Genomic DNA, 21,451 nt, shown 5'->3' on the forward strand with positions numbered 1-21,451 from the left:
GCAGTGAAATAAATAGGGCACAGCATGAGTATTTGATTATTCCCTTCACTGGCTTCATTTATGCCACCCCAGACACAGGATCTGTTTAAATCTCAGTTTCTTCTGATGACAGACATCACAGAATTCAAGTGGCAAAAACTAGTAGCATGTCTAAGTTGGTCTGGCTACCTCACTGCTATCTGTTCTCCAATAAATTGCATGGCTGTCCAGTTTGGCTCTGGCGCAATCGTAGTAACCCTTCCTAGTTGAAAAAAATCCATGACTCAAATATCTATATTTTAACAAGTTCAAATTAGCAGTTCTTTTGCTTCAGCCTCAGTCACTGCAGTGAATCCAAAACTTTATCTGATTTTTCATTTTCACATAAATATATGGAGAAAAAAATCCAGCAGCCCCTCCCCAAACCTGGTTAGCTATGTAGTTCTTTGATCAGTGTCCTGTGCTTCCCTGCTCTGCACACATGTCCCCACAACCCTGACATTACCTCCAAGAAAAACTAAGTGAGAAACAACCATGCTAGGCAACCAAGTCAAAATTTCTACGGAGGACAAAGCACGTATCGCCAACAAAGCTTTTTCTTTGTTGCTGCTGCTGAATCATCCACGTGCTCTTTGTGTATAGAGTTTCCAATGAGTAAAAGCCGTGAAATGGTAATACTTGCTCTGCTGTTTTCTCATGCTAAAGGCATAAACATGACTTGAATGCTATAGAATCTTTAAAGACATAAGAAGGAGTACTTCAACCCATCAACCACTCACACTCAGAAGTAATATCCCTCACAATGCTGCCAACTCAAGGGCCTAAGAGTAACGTACGTAGATAGATAGATAGATGGATAGATAGATAGATAGATAGATAGATAGATAGATAGATAGATAGATAGATAGATAGATAGATGAGACAAAACAAGTAAATTCTGTTTAAGACTCCTACATACCATGCAAGTGACTTTACTGTGATGGTGTAGTTCTTCTAGTTTTGAAACTCTTTTTGCTTTTTGAAGACTGTTCCATTTTACTAATATCTGTAACATTTTCATCAAAGCTTTTCAGTTCCAGTTTACTGTTCTATCCAGAAATCAAATATTTGCACATTTTACAGAATAAATTGTTTAACACTGAAGACAGCTTTAATAGAAATTTTTCAGTAATATCTACATAAACAAATAAGAAATCAAGATATTTATGTGCAAAAATTTCAAACACCTTAACGATATTTCAGATATTAAAAGACATCCAAGTATTGTAAATCTCAATTTTTCATATTTTTCAGTTAAAGGCAATATCTTCTCCTAATAGTAATTTAATTGTTATTTTAATATTGTTTTAGAAGCTTCTTTGGATAAAACAACTATATATGCAAAAGTAGGAGCATAATATGCTCCAATTGCCACAAACTCCTTTTAAATTCATAACTATCGCTTATGTTATTGAGAAGACGATTTTTACACAGCAAGCACAATCCCTTCCTCATGCTGACTGTGGCATGATGCGGTGGAAGCACACCATCTTCTGGTAGTAAAAGATCACTTTTTAAAAGCATGTGAAAGAAAGTCATAGCATGACTCAAAAAAATTAGGAACACCCCTTGGATCAGGATTTTTTTGTCTCCCCATAAAAACGACCTAAAGTGGTTTGTTTTCTTTTCCACATAACATTGTATATGAAGCAAATAATTTGAGGCTTTCTAAAAAAAAACCCCACATCATCAAGTAGCAGCGTGCTCTCAGCTGACAGGCTTAAACAGATTAAACCTCGTATTGTTCAAGTCATAGGCAGTCACAACAGCCAGGCAGTCATTCTGCATGGAAGCTTCTGGTAGGAAACTAGCATCATACGTTATTTGTTGTTGGGAGTTTCTTCATTCACATTACAAAGGCTGACACTGAATATCTGCAAACCTGTTTGCAAACTGGCTACTGACTTCATCCACCCTGAAAACGAAACGGTTCCACAACTGAGAGGTAAACGTTATATTTAGAGGACTGTGAAACTATGGTTAAACCGTGGTGAACTGATGAACTTGGCAGAGAATTTCGATGCAGCGGAGCCAGCCCCTGCTGAAGCCGGCCAGGAGAGGTCGCTGAGAAACGCAGCTCGTTCGTCTTAGTCATATCATGCTGCCGCTGGCTGCTTTCTCCGACAGCATCGGTACAAGGCTTTGGATGACGCCATTAACCCCCAGAATTATAAGTATGACCAGCAGGATATACTGTGCCCCAGCTCCCTTTGGCCAGAGGCCACAAGTTTGTAGCTTATGTACTTAAACAAGCCCTTTCTTCTTCCTTTGACATACCTCACCAGGTACAACTCCAGGCAGGCTTTGATTTTCCTCACCTCATGCCTGCACCTACATATTTGGACAGTCTCTCTGTATTTCTCCCATGTTGTCAACAGCTAATGAAGGGGTAGGTCAGGAAATGTCACCTGGAGCTTGGAATGAGAAACAGGGTGCATCAGGCAACTGCTTCCCTGGGTTGTCATGCAGGTCAGGTTTTGTCACACAGGAGTCCTGTGAGATCACACAGGTGGCCAATCCTGTGCTTGCGACAGGCTTCGGAGATATCACTCTGCCCTCATGACCTTGAAGGCACAATTGGGTGGTGGCTTCTGCTGATGGGTAGCATGAGGCAAGCGTGGGGGGATACCTCTCTCTCTTGCTTCTTCCTCCTCCTGGCAGCCCTGCATGACAGGGGCTGTTGCTCCACTGGGAGCTCTGCATCTAGGTAGGGTGGGCAACAAAGGAAGCACCAGCTGAAGGGCATGTAAAAGGTGGAGGTCCAGTAGGGAGGCACAGAGGGACTGTGGTCTCTGTGGGGGCATTTGACATTAAAGTGGTAGAGCAAGGACCAGCATGGCAGGGCAGAGAAACCTGGGGCTGAGTCCCTGTTGGACCGTCCCTATGAGCCACACAAGTTCATGATCTCCTTAAAGTCTCCGGGATTCCTTTATAGAGAAGCATCTCACAACATAGAACACAAAGCTTTCACATCTGTATTTGCTTATAAGTCTGGATGCAGGCTGTGTGTCTTGGCCACAGCATTTTCCTGAGCCTCAAGCCTACTCAGTCTTTATTCGCTTTGTAGTGTCATTTCTGTTTTGCCTTCAGGTAAAACATACCTTCATATGTTCTTGGCCAAGGCTCAGAGAAGCAATAGAGAAGAATCATTTTGGTTGGAAAAACCTTCTAAGATCATCAAGTCCAACCATTTTCCTAGCACTACCCAGTCCACCACTAAATCATGTCCCTAAGCACCACGTGTCTTTTAAATACCTCCAGGGATGATGACAACCACTTCCCTGCCATCCTGTTCCAATCCTTTTGATGAAGAAATTCTTCCTAATATACAATTATTTTTGGATAATTGTAATTCTAAGTAGTGAAACTGGGAGATCTTGGGGATGTGCCACAAGGAGCTTTGCCTTGAAAAACTGTTAGCTAACCCTTGTGTTACATCTAGTGCAGGTTGAAAAGGCAGTGGTTTGTTGGGGCCACTCTCACTTCCTTTGAGATCTGCCAGGTCCTACCCAGAAGGCCACCCCAGGCTCTCCACAGCTGCTGCTTATGAAGAAGTGTCTCACAACAGGTCATGAACATTTTTGTCCTCTCTATTTATTATAGCTCTTCCAGTGAAGAGTGCTCTTCCAGCTGCTGGGCTGGATCAGGGAATTTGAATAAACATGTCTTCAGGGAGATTGTGGTCTACTGGCAGAAGATACTTGTAAATCTTGACTATTATTTCACTTTGAGAGCATCCAGGTCATTGGCAAAAGTTCACTCAAGCCCCTCTGCAGCTGTTGGTCTGCAGACCAATATTTAATGATGACTGCTATTGCACAGTGGACGTAATGCATTCTTCACATGAAAACTTTCCACCCAGAAGGTCGCCCGGATGCCTTTGCAGCTTTGAGTGTCTCAACGTACACCTGTGTCCCCTTGCTCATCTGCCGTGCACTACCATTCCCTTATGAAGTAGATCACAACACAACAGAGGAATGTTTTTCCTCCGGATGTGATTACAGCTGTGGCTGTAGGGTGCGTGTCTTGAGCTTGTAAGCTGGATGCCATTCTAGACCCTTGGGGGGATCATAGGGCTACAGCACTCATCTTTGGTTGTCTTTTGTATTTTTTATGTATTAATTCATAATAATGTATAGCATTCCTGAGGAATCCAGGGTCCCCAACAAGCACTCCTTGCCCAAAGTCCTGGGGCACAGCTGGTTGTAGCAATCATCCAGCCTCTCAAACACAGTGTCTGACTGTCAGCAGTGCAGAACACATGAATAAGTGGGACTGTCTCATGATAGAGGTGCTGGTCATGAGAAAACTCCACAGTCTGCAGATTGCAAATGGACTGTGATGCTTGGGCACCCTGGTGCCCATATTCCTTCTGGCATCTTTGGGTCTCCCAGTTAAATTGCTGCTGAAGAACAGGAAACAGTGTGTTGGTTCTCCCAGCATTCTTGGTTGGATGTCTGCTCTGTGCAGTGAAACATTTCCAGCAGCACCATCCTAGAGTGCAGCATCAAGTGGGCCTCTGACCAGCATGCAGCATGCCATGCAGATCCCATCTGTAAAACAGGCCACCCCATTTTGTGCATTTTAGCTCTTACTGGATTTTCTTACAAGAAACCGCTCTCTTCATAGCTTCTAGCTTTGAGCAGAATGGTTCATCTCATGACAACTTCTTGCCATTGCCCTTTTAGACAAGGGTAAGTCAAGCCAGGTGTTGTGATTACTAGTACTGAGCAGGCATTGCCTGCAGGCTTCCCTGGTCTAACAAACTGGTGAAGTTCATCTTGCTGTCACCTGTCCCAACTCCTCTACCTTATCCCAGAGAGCAGCACGGGACAATGGGGAAGGGGGTTGCATTCAGTTCCTAATGCGCTCTTGGTTTGAGAGTGCCTGTGTGTCTCTAAGGGAAGGAGAGCAGGTGGGTCAGCAATGGAACCAAGGGAGTCCTGGCCAGCTGTATGTGGATAATGCTGTGTACAAGCAGCGTGGCACCCCAGGGTGGGGCTTGTATCTCTGGGTGCTGAGAACTGTGGAAACTGGGATCTAGGAAGAAGCTAAGGTGGGGCCAGACTGAGTGAGTCCAGCTGCTAGAGAGGTCCCCCTTGTATGTATCTTGTATGTATCCATTTCCTTGTGTGCTGGTGCTGGTCACTAGAGAGAGATCAGCACCTCTTCCTTCATTGCTCCCCTTGAGGAGTTGTAGATGGCGATGAGGTCACCCCTCAGCCTTCTCCAACCTGAACTAACCAAGTCACCTCAAGTACTCCTCATAAGTGTTGCTCTCAAGGCCTTTCACCACCTTGATTGCCCTCCTCTGGACACTAATAGTTTGATGTCTTTCTTATGTTGATGCACTCAAAACTCCACACAGTACTCGAGGCAGACCCACAGCACTGCAGTGTAGAGTAGGATAATCACCTCCCTAGACTGACTAGACATGCTGTGCTTGATGTACCTCAGGACATGGTTGACCCTTTTTTCTGCCAGGGCGCACTGCTGATTCATAAATTTCCATCAATCCAAACCCCTGTATCTCTTTCCACAAGGCTATTCTCCAACCTTCTATCCCCCAGTTTGTAGGTATAACCAGGATTACCTCATCCCAGGTCCAGAATCCAGCACTTGTTCTTGTTAAATTTCATATGGTTGGTGATTGTTCAGCTCTCTAGTTTATCCATATCTCCCTGTAAAGCCTCTCTACCCACAAGGGAGTCCAGAGCTTCTCCTAGTTTAGTATTATTGGCTAACTCACTTAATACACATTTGATTCTGGTATCCAGATCATTTATAAAAACATTAAAGATCACTGGCCGTAAAACCAAGCCCTGGTGTATCCTACTGGTAACTGCCACCAGGCTGATGTAACCCCATTTACTATAATTCTTTGAGTCTGACACATCAGCCAATTGCTCACCCAACATATTATGGACTTGTCTAGAGGAGCAATAGCACAGTTTGTCCAGAAGGATATTGTGAGAGATACTATTAAAAAAAAAAAAAAAAAAGAAAAAAATATGCTTATTCTGTCAAATAAACAAAAAGTGGGATCTCCTCAATTGCTCAAGAACATGATCCAGCTGAGAAGCTGGATAACTATCATCATGCAGGCATGCCAATGGCCTGGCCAAACAGAAGTGAGGAAGGTTTCCACCACACATTGCAAAATACTGCCTCACAAACAAATTGTGTGTGTCATTAGCAGCAAATGTTTTCACACAGTTGAGATTTTAGCCATGCCACATTCTGGGTCCCCCCATGCACATGACAACAGGGCTGGTCATTCAAACAATAAATGCATTAATCTCTCTGTTCCACGCCAGTAATGGTCAAATGTTGGTCTGAGCCAAGAGGTAGAATGGGACTGACCAAGTAACCCCTACAATGGAAGAAGGTGCAGTGAAGATGAGAACAGCTCCCATTACATATTTCCATGCAGCTCTGGCAGTGAAATAAAATTCATAAATGTAATGACTCTCCAATACATGTCAACCTCTTCTACTCCTGAGCATCTTGGAAATGCTTCCTGGGGACTATCAGTGGCACTGTCTTGGCTGTTCCTGCATGGAGCCAGCAGTCTTGAGCACTTTGATTCTGGGCTAGTACTTGGAAGTGCAACTGGGTGTTTTTACTTCCCAGACAAATTACAGCAGAGAATCAATGGATTTTTTCAGACCCTCGGGCACAGAAGAGGGTCAGTTACAGTAATTACATTTGCATTGATTTATATTTGGATTCTGTTTAGGTTTTTCTGGGTTTATAAAGGAAACATTTATAATGAGGTCAAAAACAACATGTGTCATGGTTTAACCCAGCAGGCAGCTAAACCAACCACACAGCTGTTTGCTCACTGACCCCCCTCAGTGGGATGGAGGAGACAATCAAAAAGAAAAAATGTAAATCCCATGGATTGAGATAAAGACAGACTATTAGGACAGAAAAGGAATATAATAATAATAGTAATGATAAAAGAATATACAAAACCAGAGATGCACAGCAAAATCCCTCACCATCTGAAGCCAATGCTCAGATAGTTCCTGAGCTGCACGTCCTCCTGGCCAAATCCCCTGTAATATATTGAGTATGATGTCACATGGTATGGAATATCCCTTTGGAAAATTCGAGTCAGCTGTCCTGGTAGTGTCCCCTACCAGCTTCTTGCCCCCACCTTCCTTCTCACTGGCAGGACAGAATGAGAAGCTGAAAAATCAATGACTGCTTGGCAACAACTAAAATATCATAGAATCACAGCCTGGTTCGTGTTGGGAGGGACCCAAAAGCCCATCTCATTCCCAACACCCTGCCATGGGTTGTCTAGTGCCCACCACTAGACCAGGTTGCCCAAAGCCCCATCCAACCTGGCCTTGAACACTGCCAGGGAGGGGGCAGCCACAGCTTTTCCAGACAAGTGCCAGGGCCTCACCACCCTCACATGGAAGAATCTTTTCCTTATGTCTGAACTAAGTCTATTCTCCTTCTGCCTAATGCCTTCTGTCCCTGTCCTGACACTACATTTCCTTGTTTACAGGCCCTCTATCTTTCTTGTAAACCCTCTTTTAGTACTGGAATGTACTAGAGCCTTCTCCAGGGTGAACACGTTTTCCAGTCAAAAAGAACTTTGCTGGACCACCACAACTTCTCAAATATGATGGAGAGTGGCCTGGACCCTTCATCTGCCAGTTCCCTCATGACCTGCACATACATCTCATCATGTCACATGGACTCGTGCACTTTAGGATTCCTAAGATGTTCTTGAACCTGATCTTCTTCTATAGTGAGCAATTCTTCATTCTCCCAGTCCCTGCCTTTGCCTTCTGTGTTGCACCAGGGGAGGTTTAGATTGGGTATTGGGAAGAATTTCTTCACTGAAAGGGTTATCAATCATTGGAACAGGCTCCCCAGAGAAGTGGTTGCGTCACCACCCCTGGAGGTCTTTAAAAGTCATGTAGGTGTGGTTTATACAGACGTGGTTTAGTGGTGGACTTGACAGTGTTGGTTAATGGTTGGACTTGATGATCTTAAAGGTCTTTTCCAACATGAACAGTTCTATGATTGTATGTCTAAATGTGAATGTGTGGGTACCTATGATAAACAGAACAATGAAAATGATTTCTGGAATCTGCACAGAACAAATTTTGCTGGGAAATGTTCTTTCTCTGATGGTTTGTTGTCCAAAGAGAAGGAAAACAGTTTTGGAAAGAAACAAAGACCATCACAAGTACCACTTATTGAGAAGTTGCAACTAAGCACAGAGCTTCTAGGTCTCTTTCTCACAGTAGGATGGGGGAGAGAATAGGAAGAGTAAAAGTGAGAAAGCTCATGGGCTGAGACAAAGGGAGTTTAATAGGTAAAGCAAAAGCTGCATACACAAGCAAAGTGAAATAAGGATATCTTCACCACTATCCATGGGCAGGCTGTTCAGCTGTCTCCAGGAAAGCAGGGGTCCATCACATGTAAGTATTACTTGGGAATCACTCTGTATGTCCCTCTCTTCCTCCTCCTTTCCCAGCTATATATGCTGAGCATGATGTCCTATGTTATGGTATATCCCATTTGTCAGTTGAGGTCAGCTGTCCTACTTGTGTCCCATCCCAGCTTCTTATGCACCCCCAGCCTGCTTGCTGGTGGGGTGGGGTTGAGTGGGGTGAGAAGCAGAAAAAGCCTTGACCCTGTGCAAGCACTGCTCAGTGGTAACAAAAACATCCCTGAATTATCAACACTGTTCCATCACAAATCCAAAACCTAGCCCCATGCTAGCTACTATGAAGAAAATTAACTCTACCCCAGCCTCCAAAACCAGCACAAGGATGTGAATTTGCTCTGTTTCTTCTCTTCATTTTAGCTGCTAGCCCATGGTAGCTGCACCAGCTCAAACATTTGGAGATACAGAGATCTGTGAATTTCTTTGAAATAAAAGTCTCCCTGAATTTTACTTTGGTTGAAGTAAAAGTGGGAATTGTTTTGATTCTAATGTTGAAAGATAAAGCAAATCACACTGAAAGTACCTGAAGACCTCACCACCTGCACCTGAGAGAAGCAGATACAACACAGTGGGGTTTGCAGCAGTTGGCAGTAAACATTAATCTTGCCCACAATCATTAACATCAAATTGGGAACTATCACCTAGGACTTTGGAACTTTTTGAAATCATGGACTTTTCTATTCAAGTAAGACTGAGTTTCAGCATCCCAACATCTGTCCTCACATCCATGGCTAAATCCTGTCTTCAGGTGTGAGGTTCTGCCTTGCTCTTTCCCTGCAGAGCAGGCGACTAGAGAGGACACCTGAGGTACACATCTGATTCCTCTTGAGGTGTCATCAGAGCACTGAACTCCTGGTGCCCTACTTCTTCAGCAAGCATACTAACCACCAGGCTATTATACATAATAAGGTCAGGCCACCACTTCCTCCTCTTTTGGACAGGTTTCGGAATGAAACTATGTCATGCTCTGGGCTCTCATCAACAGGGCTGACTAGTTTATGAATGTCAAGCAGGTTTCAGTTTGAGATAAGTACTGAGTCATGCCATTTAGCTGCCTCAGGGTATGTGCACTGGCAGAAGGTTTGATATGAAGGAGCTTTACACTCCATGGACATTTGGAAGCCTACAGACTCTGCTACTCTTTAGGCTGCTGAAATAATTACGTGGAGTTAAGGTGAATCATGTACTGGGATTAAAATTACTTGTGTTTCATCTGAATCATGCTTTTGGTGGCTTTCTGTACCTTGGCTTCATGTTCAGTTTTCATGGCGCTTGTGGATCTCTCTACCTGGGAGTTCAGAAAAGGCGCTTCTTGGGGTACACAGCCGGAGAGAGAGCATAGGGTGCAGCTCCCAACTGTCTGCGCAGAGACACTGATCCAAGCCTGCTCCCCAGGGACGATTTTTGGCAGCTGGGGAGTGATCTGAGTCTGTGGGTTGAAAAAATGCCTGACAGCTCAACGGAGCGGGACGCAGCTGGAGTCTTACTGTGGCAAGTGAAAGGATTTCATAACAGGACTGGGGGCGAGGGTGCTACCTTCTATGGCAAGTGCAAGCAGACAGGAACAGGAACAGAGGCACAACTTGCTGCTGCCAATGCTGGGGATACCCCCAAGCTTCACTTCCCTTGCTAAGCAGATGAAAGGGCCTTGTTTCCTTGCAGACAAAGCAGAGCAATACTGTAACTATTCATGCATGCCTGGGACTCGTGATTGTGTCCAGAAGGAGAAAAAAGAAAAAAAGGAATAAAAAGTGAAAACAAAAGTGGAGAAAGAAAAAGAGAGAAGCTATTGCAGCTGTGCAACCTACATCATTAATTTATTTAGCACAAGTGTAACAGTATTTCATAAACCCTCTTGAAAGGCTGGGGAAAATTATGTTAATGTGTCAGTTCTTCAGATTTTACATAAAACCCATATTTAATTCATTATGATATCAGTCTCATCACACAAAGCAGATAGTAAGAGTGTTCTTCACTGAGGCTCCAAGTTTAAGGCTCTGCCACATACCGTCCTAGACAAGCTGTGTACTTATTTTTGTGACACATTTCACTCAGCACAATGTAAGGATGACACTGTCTCCTTGCACCCTCCCATTTTCTGTGTTTCTTAGACGGTGAAGCTGTGAGAGGTAAAAGATTTCTTTTTAACTTTATGTACAGAGAAGCAGGAACCCTGGATCGCAGTGAGGCCTCCTAATTAACATGAACTTTATAATGAGTAAGGTGGTAACAGGGGGCCTGTTTTGAGAGCTGCAGTCACACAAAGGATTGTGACACAGTAGGTGACTTGGGCAATGGGGTTTTGGAATGTTTTTGGAAATAAGATATAAAAATGACAGTATGCATCTTCAGAGGTATGAGCCAGCAGTGTGCCCGGGCAGCCAGGAGGGCCAACTGTATCCTGGGGTTCATCAAGCACGGCATGGCCAGACAGCCCAGGGAGATGACTGTCCCACTCTGCACTGTACTGGTGCGGCCTCACCTCAAGTACTGTGTGTGTTTTGGGTGCCACAGTACAAGAGGGTTATAAAAGTATTGGAGAGTGTCTAGAGGAGGGCAATGAGAATGGTGAGGGGTCTAAGGTGGAAGTCTTATGAGGAGAGGCTGAAGTCCTTTGGCTAGTTCAGCCTGGAGAAGAGGAAGCTGAGGGGAGACCTTGTCATGGTCTATGGCTTCCTGATGATGTGGAGCAAAGGGGCAGCCGCCGATCTCTTCTCTTTGGTGATCAGTGATAGAACCTGAGGGAATGACATGAAGCTGTGTCAGGGGAGGTTTAGGCTGGATATAAGGAAAAGGTTCGTTACTGAGAGGGTGGTTGGGCACTGGCACAGGCTCCCCAGGGAAGTGGTCCCAGCACCCAGCTTGGCTGAGCTCAAGAAGCATCTGGACAATGTGCTCTGTCCCATGCTCTGACTTGGCTAGGCCTGTGTGAAGCCAGGAGTTGGACATAATGATACTTAAGGGCCCCTTCCAACTCAGGATGTTCTCTGATTCTATTTTTCAGTTGATAAAATATTGCAGAAGCAGGGAAACAGAAAAACTGACAGGACTTGAAATAGTTTATCCAAATCATGGACTATGACCATGAACAAACATAGTTTGTTTCATATGCGAGAAAGCAAATAGCACAGATTATGTGATATCATAAAGACCATCATTTTTTCCTTGGGGAGAAGCAGTACAGGACACATTGGAGCAGGTGTCCCTGTAGGTGAAGGCACAAGGAGAAAGCTACACCCAGAGGCCCTCAGAAGAAAGGATTTCCCAAGCTGATTGCTTGAATTGGGTTCCAAGACCAGAAGTAACACAGGGGAATGCTGGAAGACAGGAGGCACTCTGTAAGACTACTGCTTTTCATAGATAGCCCTTAGATTTCCATAGGCCTCATCGCCCGCTTCAGAAATACATGTAAGGTCTTTGATCATTTTTGGAGCAGAACCTACATGTTGTCCTACTTCATTCTTTAAATGTCATAGTACACATATTTGTGTGTGTCTGTAAAATACATACATTTGGGACTTTTCTCCACCTGTCTGTTCAGTAACAATATTTTGGGCTAGAAACTACACTTACATTCTTAACAGGAGGACTGATAAATTCCATTCCAATATATGCCACTTACACTCAAAAAATTCTTTGGCTACTTTGCTTACCCATTTTAATAGTAAATACTGCACAATAAGGGCTTTTTCTTCCCAAAAAGCTTGTTTCAACCTATTTCATCTCCAAGTCATTCGTTTGATTTAAGCAGTAAATTCCAATTAAATCACACTCCTCCCTCTGCACTTGAGCATAATACAATATTTTTACTATACATGAGTCTGACATTGGTGTACAACAGAACAGTCTTTCTTTTTTCTTTCTTAGCCTTCATCTTCCTTGCTGCAACAAGTAGAGCATTCAGCAATAGCCTTCCTGTATAGGAAGCTGTGTAATGAAATGTCATGCTCCCTTTTGTGATCCCTAGCTGCTGCAGTAATGAAGAGTGAGATTAGGAACTAAGTTGTTGGAAGCTTGAGGATCTAGTAGTCACATGGACTGGTTTGGCATGGAAAGGTTTTGGTAAGGGGGCAGGTACAGGAGTGGCTTCTGTGTGAAGCTGCTGCCTGACAGAGGCAATGTCAGCCAGCTTCAGGACAGACCTGACTCTGGCCAAGGCTGAGCCCACCACCAATGGAGGTAGCACCTCTAGGATGTTGGAGCAGAGATTCCACCTGCAGCCCCTGGAGGTCACCATGCTGTAGAGCAGGTCAGGGACCCGAAGGAGGCTGTGACCCTGTGGGAAGTCCACACTGGAGCAAGCTCCTGGCAGGATCTGTGGCCCCATGGAGAGAGGAGCTCAGGCTGGAGCAAGTTTGCTGGAGTGGGGACTTGTGATCCCCATGGGGGCCCATGCTTGGAGCAGCCTGGTTCTGAAGATCTACACCCCAAGGAAGGGAGCCATGCTGGAGCAGTTTGTGAAGCACTGCAGCCCATGGGAAGGACTCACATTGGAGAAGTTCATGGAGGACTGTCTGCTGTGGGAGGAACTGCATGGTGGAGCAGGGGAAGAGTGTGAGGAGTCCTCCCCCTGATGAGGAAGAGACAATGTGAGATGAATTGACCAAAAACCCTATTCCCTGTCCCCCTGTGCCACTCAGGGTGGTGGTGGGGGGAGGGGGGTGCGGGGATGGGGGATGGGGGGGGGGGGGGGGAGGCAGGGGGAGGGGTGGAAGGAAGAGAAACTGGGTGTGAAGTTAAGCCCAGGAAAAAGGGGTTATTTCTCATTATTACCTGATACTCATTTCACTGATAATAAATGAAATTCATTCTCCCCAGATCAAGTATGTTTTTCCTGTGATGGTTATTTGTGAATGATTTCTCTCTGTCCTTACCTTGACCCATAAGCCTTTTCTTTTATTTTCTCTCCCCTGTTCAGTTGAGGAAGGGAGTGATGGGGCAGCTTTGATGGGCATCTGGCCTTCAGACAGGGTCAGCCCACCACATCATGGAGGAAAAGTGTAATTTGCAGTTTGATTCACCCAACTTATGAGTCGTTTCCTTTAGGAAAAGAGAAACTGACATGAAAGTGCCTGTTTCTCCCTATGGATTACAGCGGGGTTCCAGATGGTTGCCTCAAACATGAAGGCATCCTCTTTGCAGATGTTTTAAGTTAGAAGAACCTCATTCTGTGTGTTTAAAGCAAGCCAATGTGATCTGCTACATTCATAACCAGCAGGGTAACAAAATAAAGCAAAAAGACAGTGGTTAAGCACAATGGTGCATAATATTGTCCTTCTGATTGGCTCTTCTTCACAGACCAGCAGCTTGTGCATCCCAAGGGACCAGTTTTAGTACAATTCCTTTATGGAGAGTACTAATTAATATATATAAGCAATCGCTGTCTCCAAAGAAGCAAATATTTGAGGATGCTAAAACAATGTATCAGCATTAGAATCCATGAATTTGAGAGCAGTATTGAAGGGATGGGATTTTCGTTGTTCCTATTTTACTGTAAAAGAGGTTTACAGCTAATATGGAATGTGTATTAGAAGCCAATGAAAATATGAGGATAGCTACAGGAACCAAAGTAATGCCTTCAAAAAGGTAAGATACCTATGGCAAAATAAGTACTGATTTATCTCACCACTATGCTGTTAAATCCAGCTGAGGGAAAATAGATGTATTAAAAACATCTCAGAGCATTGGCTTCTAAATGTCAGAAACAAGTGCTCTTCTTTCAGTTTTTCAAGCTGGTTAAGATGCAGAACATAACAAAGCATTCTGATGCTCCAAGTTTGCAGAAGGATCCATTCACACTAGGAACGTAAGTGTAAATAAATGTGTAAATTGGAATTCCTCATACTGGGGGAGCTTGTTCTCACATTGAGAGTGTGTAGGCTCAGGCATGCAAACCTATGAGAGTTAATGGTAAGGTGGGTGTGACCCATACTAGAACAGGGACCAAAATTCTTAAAATAGTTAAGATATTTTTTTCTGATGTTTGGCCTAGGATGACAGACCCAGTTCTGTGAAGTTTAAGATTACTAATTTTGTCTGGGCTTTGTATGCTCACTTTCAAACTCTTTCTTTCAACTAAATGTTGCACCTTGAGAAATAAACTTCAGATTTTCTCTTCCCTTGGACAAACCAATGGAGGTTCAGGGAAGAAATTTTGTTGTGGTTCTTTTTTGTGTGGGTCCCGTCCCATGCCTGCTTCCCCCCTCCCCCCTCCCCCCCCCCCCCCCCCCCAAATAAACTACCCATATGTGATAACGTAAGATTCCTGTTAGGTTACAGGCATAAAAGATTACTCCATTGGCATAGGTGCTTTAAAAACTTTTCCTTTCTTTTTCTCTTTTGCTTTTTCTCTTTTCCACCTGAAGTACCACCAGCGATACTCTCAGTTTACAAGGTGGGGAGAATCTTACTACCGGCTTGCTCGGTGCCGAGTTAGACGCAGGGGACATGATGTTTGGTGTGTGCGCTGCTGCCCTCCGGCGGGTGAAGGGCGGCTCTACCATCAGCTCCCTAAAAACCGCGATGGTGATGATCATAATGATTGTGTGAGGTTATACACCAAAAATTAACGGGGAGGCAATCCAAATTAGCCACTTTTCTGCTTTAAAAATTGGTTGTTCAATTCTTTCTTCTTTTTTTTTTCTTTTTTTCTTTTTTTTTTTTCTTTATGTTCTGAGTGTAGTGGTGATGAATGCGAGAGAGAAAAAGGCAAAAGAAAGCTGGAAAAGGGGATTCTGTATGGAACAAATAAAGAATGAAAGGAAATAAGTGATGGAAAAAGTAGACAACTATGTTCTTCTCCTGTTTCTGCTGCTTACTGACTCCACTGATGGTGAAAGATACATTTCTGGCCTGGCTAGTCTAACAGATAAGAAAACTGTAGGTTTTACAGATGAAGAATGACGGTCTTAACCTCATTTCTCATCAGCCTGCTCAGCTTGTTTACATCAGTCCTGACTCACTTCCAGGGTAGCATCTCTATAGAGCATCATCAGTATTCTTCTATGGGTTCAGTGCCCAGACTAGTAATTTTGGATGGAAATTGCAACTGATAATTTAAAAGAGGCATAAGTATGACCCATCATGAGCTTGCTCTCAAGAAATATAGCCCATTGTGATCAAATGCCAGACTAGCACAGGGCTGAAAGGTTGCATGGAGCAACTGTGACAGCGGGGGAAGCCAGCCAGCAGCAGCAGCATTAGCATGGCAGTCTTCTGGCTGTTGCTCAGCTTTATGTCCCCCCTTCCACACCGTTACTTCTCGCCTTCCTCTCTAGCCTACCACAGCATCAGATGTGCCACTCCACCCTATCCACTCACTTTGCTCTTACTGTCCCCTTCTTGGGGTGAGAGGAGGTTGCAAATGTCTTTGGGGGGGGGTGGGGGTGGGGGTGGGGGTGGGGGTGGCGGGAAGGGGGAATCAATAAAGTGACTTGTGAAACAGAGTTGTATAGCTTTTCAAATGTCTTGTCATCCTTGTGACCTTCTCATTCAGAGGACAAACGAAAGTAGGTAAGAAACCCTGAGCCAGCAGTGTACCCCAGACATTGCTTATCTGCTGTCTCCTGGCAAAACTTTCCCCTCACTCTTCCTGCTTTAGAAGTGCTAGGTTTGCTCTCCGGTGGTGACAAACTGCGAAGTGGTTGCTTTCTAGTTCCCTTAATGGGAACGCAAATGCTGTCTAAGCACAGGTAGAACTGCCACCATGTATTCCACAGCTACATGTAGTAGTTTCTGTGAGGTTTGTGGGGAGTGGAACTTCTCTTTTAGCACATAGGAATGGGTCCCTGGAGGTCCTCTCTCTCCAACCTCTACCAAACCTTCCAATACAAAACTGAATGCTCACAGTGAAGATGGGCCAAAAATTATCTTTTTCATCTCAGTTCTACTTCCTTGCACCTACAACAGAAGTTACTTTATATAATCTCACATTGTCCTTCCCATTAACTTCCTTATCACTCTGAATGCACACAATGTCCAGCACCCAAGCAATGATTTAAGAACTCTTCCCCCTGCTTTTTCAAAACCATCACTCTTGGCTGACTGCACAGTCCTAACTAAGTTTGCCTCCAGATAAAATGGGCTTTCTCCAGAATATTTGTTGCTGTAGTATTTCTAAGCAGAATTATACAGCTGACCTTATATTGAAAGCACAGCTCCTGCTAATTTTAGGTTCAGCTGTGACTTTTCCACACTTCTGCAAATGAGACAACAAGGACATCAGTCAGTCAGCCAGAAAATGAGGAACAGTCAGTCAGTGACCACCTGTGAAAAATCTGGTTTAAGGAACTCTGTGGTAAGACTAGGGCAGCTTGGAAATTTTCAGACAAAACAGAGCTTCGCCAAAACCACCGGGTTGTAGAGCCCAGCATGTTCTATTTAAAATACTTAAGACTGAAGGAACTGTTACCAAATCGAAAGCGACGTCTGAAGGGAACTCAGTTTAGACTTCTGAAAGGGCTGTTGGGTACCAAGCCAGGGAAACTGAAAGTGGCACTCTCCAGATTCAAAGGAGTTCATCAAAACTCTTCCCTAGGCCAAGAAGCTCTGGAAGGCAAGTCCCCTGAGCTCAGTCTGGAAGGGGAACTCACACACATGTTGAGATAGAGGATTTCCTGCAGCCATCAGAATAACTAACATTCATCAAAATTGGAGAATGCATTTGAAGAACTCAAGTTTGCAAATTAAGTTTTGGGAGAAATGGTTTTATTTCAAAATTGAAACAACCCCAGATTTAGAGAAAGAAAGAAACTAATAAAAAAGAGAATATGTGGAAAGTAAACAGGGCTTTTCAGCCAGATCTTACAGACAGAAAGAGAATGCAATTCTGATTTAAACAGGACATCACAACTTCTCTTCTTGCATCTCCTGCCTTATTTGCTACTTCCAATATTTCTGAAAATTACTCTGAGGCCCAGCTTAAAACACTTTCCATCAATATCCCATGTTCCACAGGATGAAGTGTCTCCTATTCATTGAGTGAAGCGTGGGAGGGGGCCAGAGGAAAAAAAAAAACCCGCAGGAAACTTGTGAGTGAATGAAGATTATTACTTGGCCACATGGTTTGATTCAATTTACACTCCTGAGTTTCAGCTCACACAGTACCGAATGACTGCTAGCAGCTTGCTGTGCTTCCCTGGAACCTGGCCTGTGCATTACATAAACCTTTACTGATGGTGTTGAAGTACACACTGAGGAACCTATGTTTCATTTGCACTCAGGAAAATGAACACCCTTCCTTCCCCAGCAGGACTTTTTCTGACCTGTCCCCACCAGCCTCGGTCCTTTGTATCCCTACCACATCTCCTGGTTTCTTAACACAGAATCAGCCAGGGAAAGGGATCATTTGGGAGATGTGTACTCCAGACTGCTCCAAGCAGGATCAACACTGAATTCAAACTATGTTTCTCAGGGCTTTATCCATCACAGTGCTGGAAATCTGTAGGAACAGACTTTTCACAGCCGCTCCAGGCAACCTGTTTAGGTGGTTGACTGTCCCTGTGGTGTGTCTCTTCACTCAATTCCTGCTCAGATTTTGGAGAGGGCACAGCTCATGATAAGGTCATGATGTGTGCTGGGAATGGTGCCATTAGGTCAAAGCAAAGACAGCACAGAGGCAGGACATCGTGGCCAAAAAGGCCCAAAGGTTGTCATGACAGCTTGCTGTCTCCTTGTGTATTGGTTGACTGACAGTTTCTTTATAATCTCCTAATTCATGGAAATGATGTAGACCAAACTCCCAAGCTGGAATGTATACATATGTCCGCTTACCCTCAAAATTTTTAAAGCAAATCCAACAGCAGCTGAACAGCTGATGTTTTCATACTTCCCAGTGTGATACAGGGGACATCTGCACTGTGACAGAGGAGGAAAGGTGAGTGCTCTCCCCATCAGCTAGGTAACGCTGTTGCCCATAGGTACAAGAATTACAAGTAATGAGTTGTGAGATATGAATTAGAGAGCTCGTGAGTTAGAAAACTCATGACTTAGATGATAAATCAGTGAATTCATGTTAGATTAGTCTGTACAAAGGAGATTGAACACTTGTTTGTCACGTTTGATTTCTTTCCTAATGAGCTCATAAAATGAAGTTTAATTTACAGAGTATGTTGGCCTGTAAATTTGAGAGATCCAAATGGACCATGACACTATGGTAATAATTTTTTTCATTATGTCAAATATGAACTTACTAGTTTTTGCCCTTTATATCTTCTCACACCACTGTGGACCTGTATGACTCTTGACAACCTCCTAACTGGTATTAGGATCATCTCCAAGCTGGACAAACCTGTTGCCCTCATCCCCTCCTCCAAGGGCAGGTACGTGCTCCACCCCAATCACCCCCTTGCACTACAAATGGACTCGCTCAAGTTTCTCACTTTCCTTCTTGCATTTAGGGTGCAGTGTGCCCAAAACATGGATGCAGTATCCCAAATAGACTCTGAAAGGTGACAAGAAATGGGGAGCAATCCCTTCCCTTAATCTACTACTGACACTTCTGTCCATACTGAGCAGCATGCTGTTAGCCTTTGTCTCAGACAGGGCTCAAGGTGGGCTTGTGCTTAGCTTGCTTTGTGCCAGGAACTCATGGCCCTTTTCCACAAATCTGCTGTCTTTGCCTAGCCTCACTTAATTCCCAGGCTTTCTACAGCCAGTCCATTTCATGCCCACACATTTCTCCCCACCTTATAAACAGTCAAATCCTAGTTAGGGTCTCTCCATAATTTCTGCAGTCCAGCTCCGAATCTCTTTTGTTTCCCCCATCACCCCTAAGCTCTGTGTAACCTGCAAACCCCATGAGATCCTTTATACATCAATTATTTAGCTTCCCTCTTCACGGTGTTTGCATCAACTTCTTTCCCACCGCCACTTGGACTGACCTTGAAAAACTAATTTAGATCTTATTGATGGTGGTAACCCATGAACTCAGCCAAAAGACAAAACCATTTGGAACATTTTCCTCTCCCATTTGAAAGTTCTGTAAAGATAGGATATGCTTAACATGAGAGAACAGAAAATATTCTTCAAAAGCGTGCACCTTGTCAAAGTATGAGTGCACAAGAGAGAAAGGAAAAAAGAAAACCCTGGTTTAAACAAAGCAAACCCCACACTACAGCCATTTCTTCTTTCAAAGCATGGAGTGTCTAGACTTTTCCAAAGAAAAAGTACCGAAACCATTAAAATAATATTCAAAAATGCCTTTTCCCTACCCTCATCTTTAGAAGAATTGAACTCCGGGGGCTGACAACTCAACCTAAGACATAAACCAGAGATACAGAAAACCTCATGTCCTGCAGTGGAAGTTTGGCAGAACTTCAGGACAACTGAAATTAAGGTCTTACAATGGCAAACACGGAGCAGTTCAAGAACGAGTTGTAAGCCGGAGAGCCGTGCAATGAGTATACCCTGTATGTCAGTAGGGTGTGTGACTGCACATTATATAACAGGTGTATTTTCATTTTTCAAATAAAAATAACATGCTTCAAAGCAGCCGTATATCTGCCCACTGCACATTATTAAAAAAGAAAGAATAACACAAGCTTACACTTCCTGTGAAAACGCGCTCGGAAGAACGTGTTCAGGTCCCTTATGCTCATCACAATGCTGCTTATCACTACATGAGAAAGAACCAGAGTATTTGCAGAGTTTAAGCAGAAACCTGTGTTAAATGTGTGATAAGCTCAATAAGAATGTAAAATACAGAATGAATCAACTAGATATTACTTATTACCTGGCATACTTGTTTAAATAACATCCGCTAAAAGCAGAAAGGTTTGGTAACGCCCACCGAATGAATGATATGCGTGGTCGTGGTGTAGATACACTTTGCTGCCTCATGCATCACCAGTTTGCTAGCAGAGCCATCAGGAAGGACGTATTCTCCTTTTTCTTCCTGCTTTGCCTGAAAAATGCTGATTTGCTAAAACCCTGTGCAGAAGCAGATCAATTTTGAGAAGACAAGTTTTTCTCATGAAGCCAGCAGAAAACTAACCCAACAGCGATGGAACGCTGTTCCATCAGTAGAAACACCTGAAGAGCCTGTCAGTTTGCACCCTCTGCACACATCCAGGGGTTCTCGCAGTTCACATTTTTTTGTGAATAAAATCACAGAATCACAGAATTGTAGGGGTTGGAAGGGACCTTGAGAGATCATCGAGTCCAACCCCCAAGTCAGGCCTCAGTTTCATCCTACTAAAGGAAAAGCATACTTTTGAAATCTTTTCTCTCTTGAAATCTTTTCTCTCAGAAGAAGAGGAAAGCTTTCCTCCAAGCCACACCATACCCCAAACATTCTCCAAAGTTCTGTGCTGTCCACGGTCACCAGCAGCAGGAGGAAGAAATACATGAGGAAAAGGTTTAGTGTGATGATGGTCTAGCTTCACAGGATTTTTGCTATGTGCTTTACATTTCAAGTATTACAATGTGTCTGTTTATATCAAAGCTAAACCTTCTAAGGTGCCAAGCGCCTTTAGAGCTGGCTTAAGCTAAGCACACACAAGCCCACTGAAATGACTCGGGAAACTTACTAAAAGCTAAATTTGCAAGTTTAGCCATCAAGTTCCTGGGAAAGCAACGGTAACAACATTTTTTTAATATAATTGGACAATGTCAAAAATCAACAAGCTTCTAATCAGAAATTCTGGGCATCTCTTTAATGTATATCAGTAATAACCAACAACTGACTGCATGTTCATAATTGTTTTGTCTTCATGCAGCCTCACAAAACCTTTGGATAAGCTGAGGGATCCTGTAGATTATAAATGCCTTTTTGAAAAACAGCACATCAAAGTATCATCATCATCAACAGCAGCAGCTGCTTCAACTCCACGACACATTAAACAAATTTGTATGAGGAGGACTTCTGGACATTTTGAAACCATAGTTAAACCTCATAAAAACCACAGTGTGGTAATCCAATACACAAATGCTTATTGCTGAAATGTCTTCTTGAAGCTC

The sequence above is a fragment of the Gallinula chloropus genome, assembly GCF_964237585.1.
Source record: "Gallinula chloropus genome assembly, chromosome: 1".
Taxonomy (NCBI): domain Eukaryota; kingdom Metazoa; phylum Chordata; class Aves; order Gruiformes; family Rallidae; genus Gallinula; species Gallinula chloropus.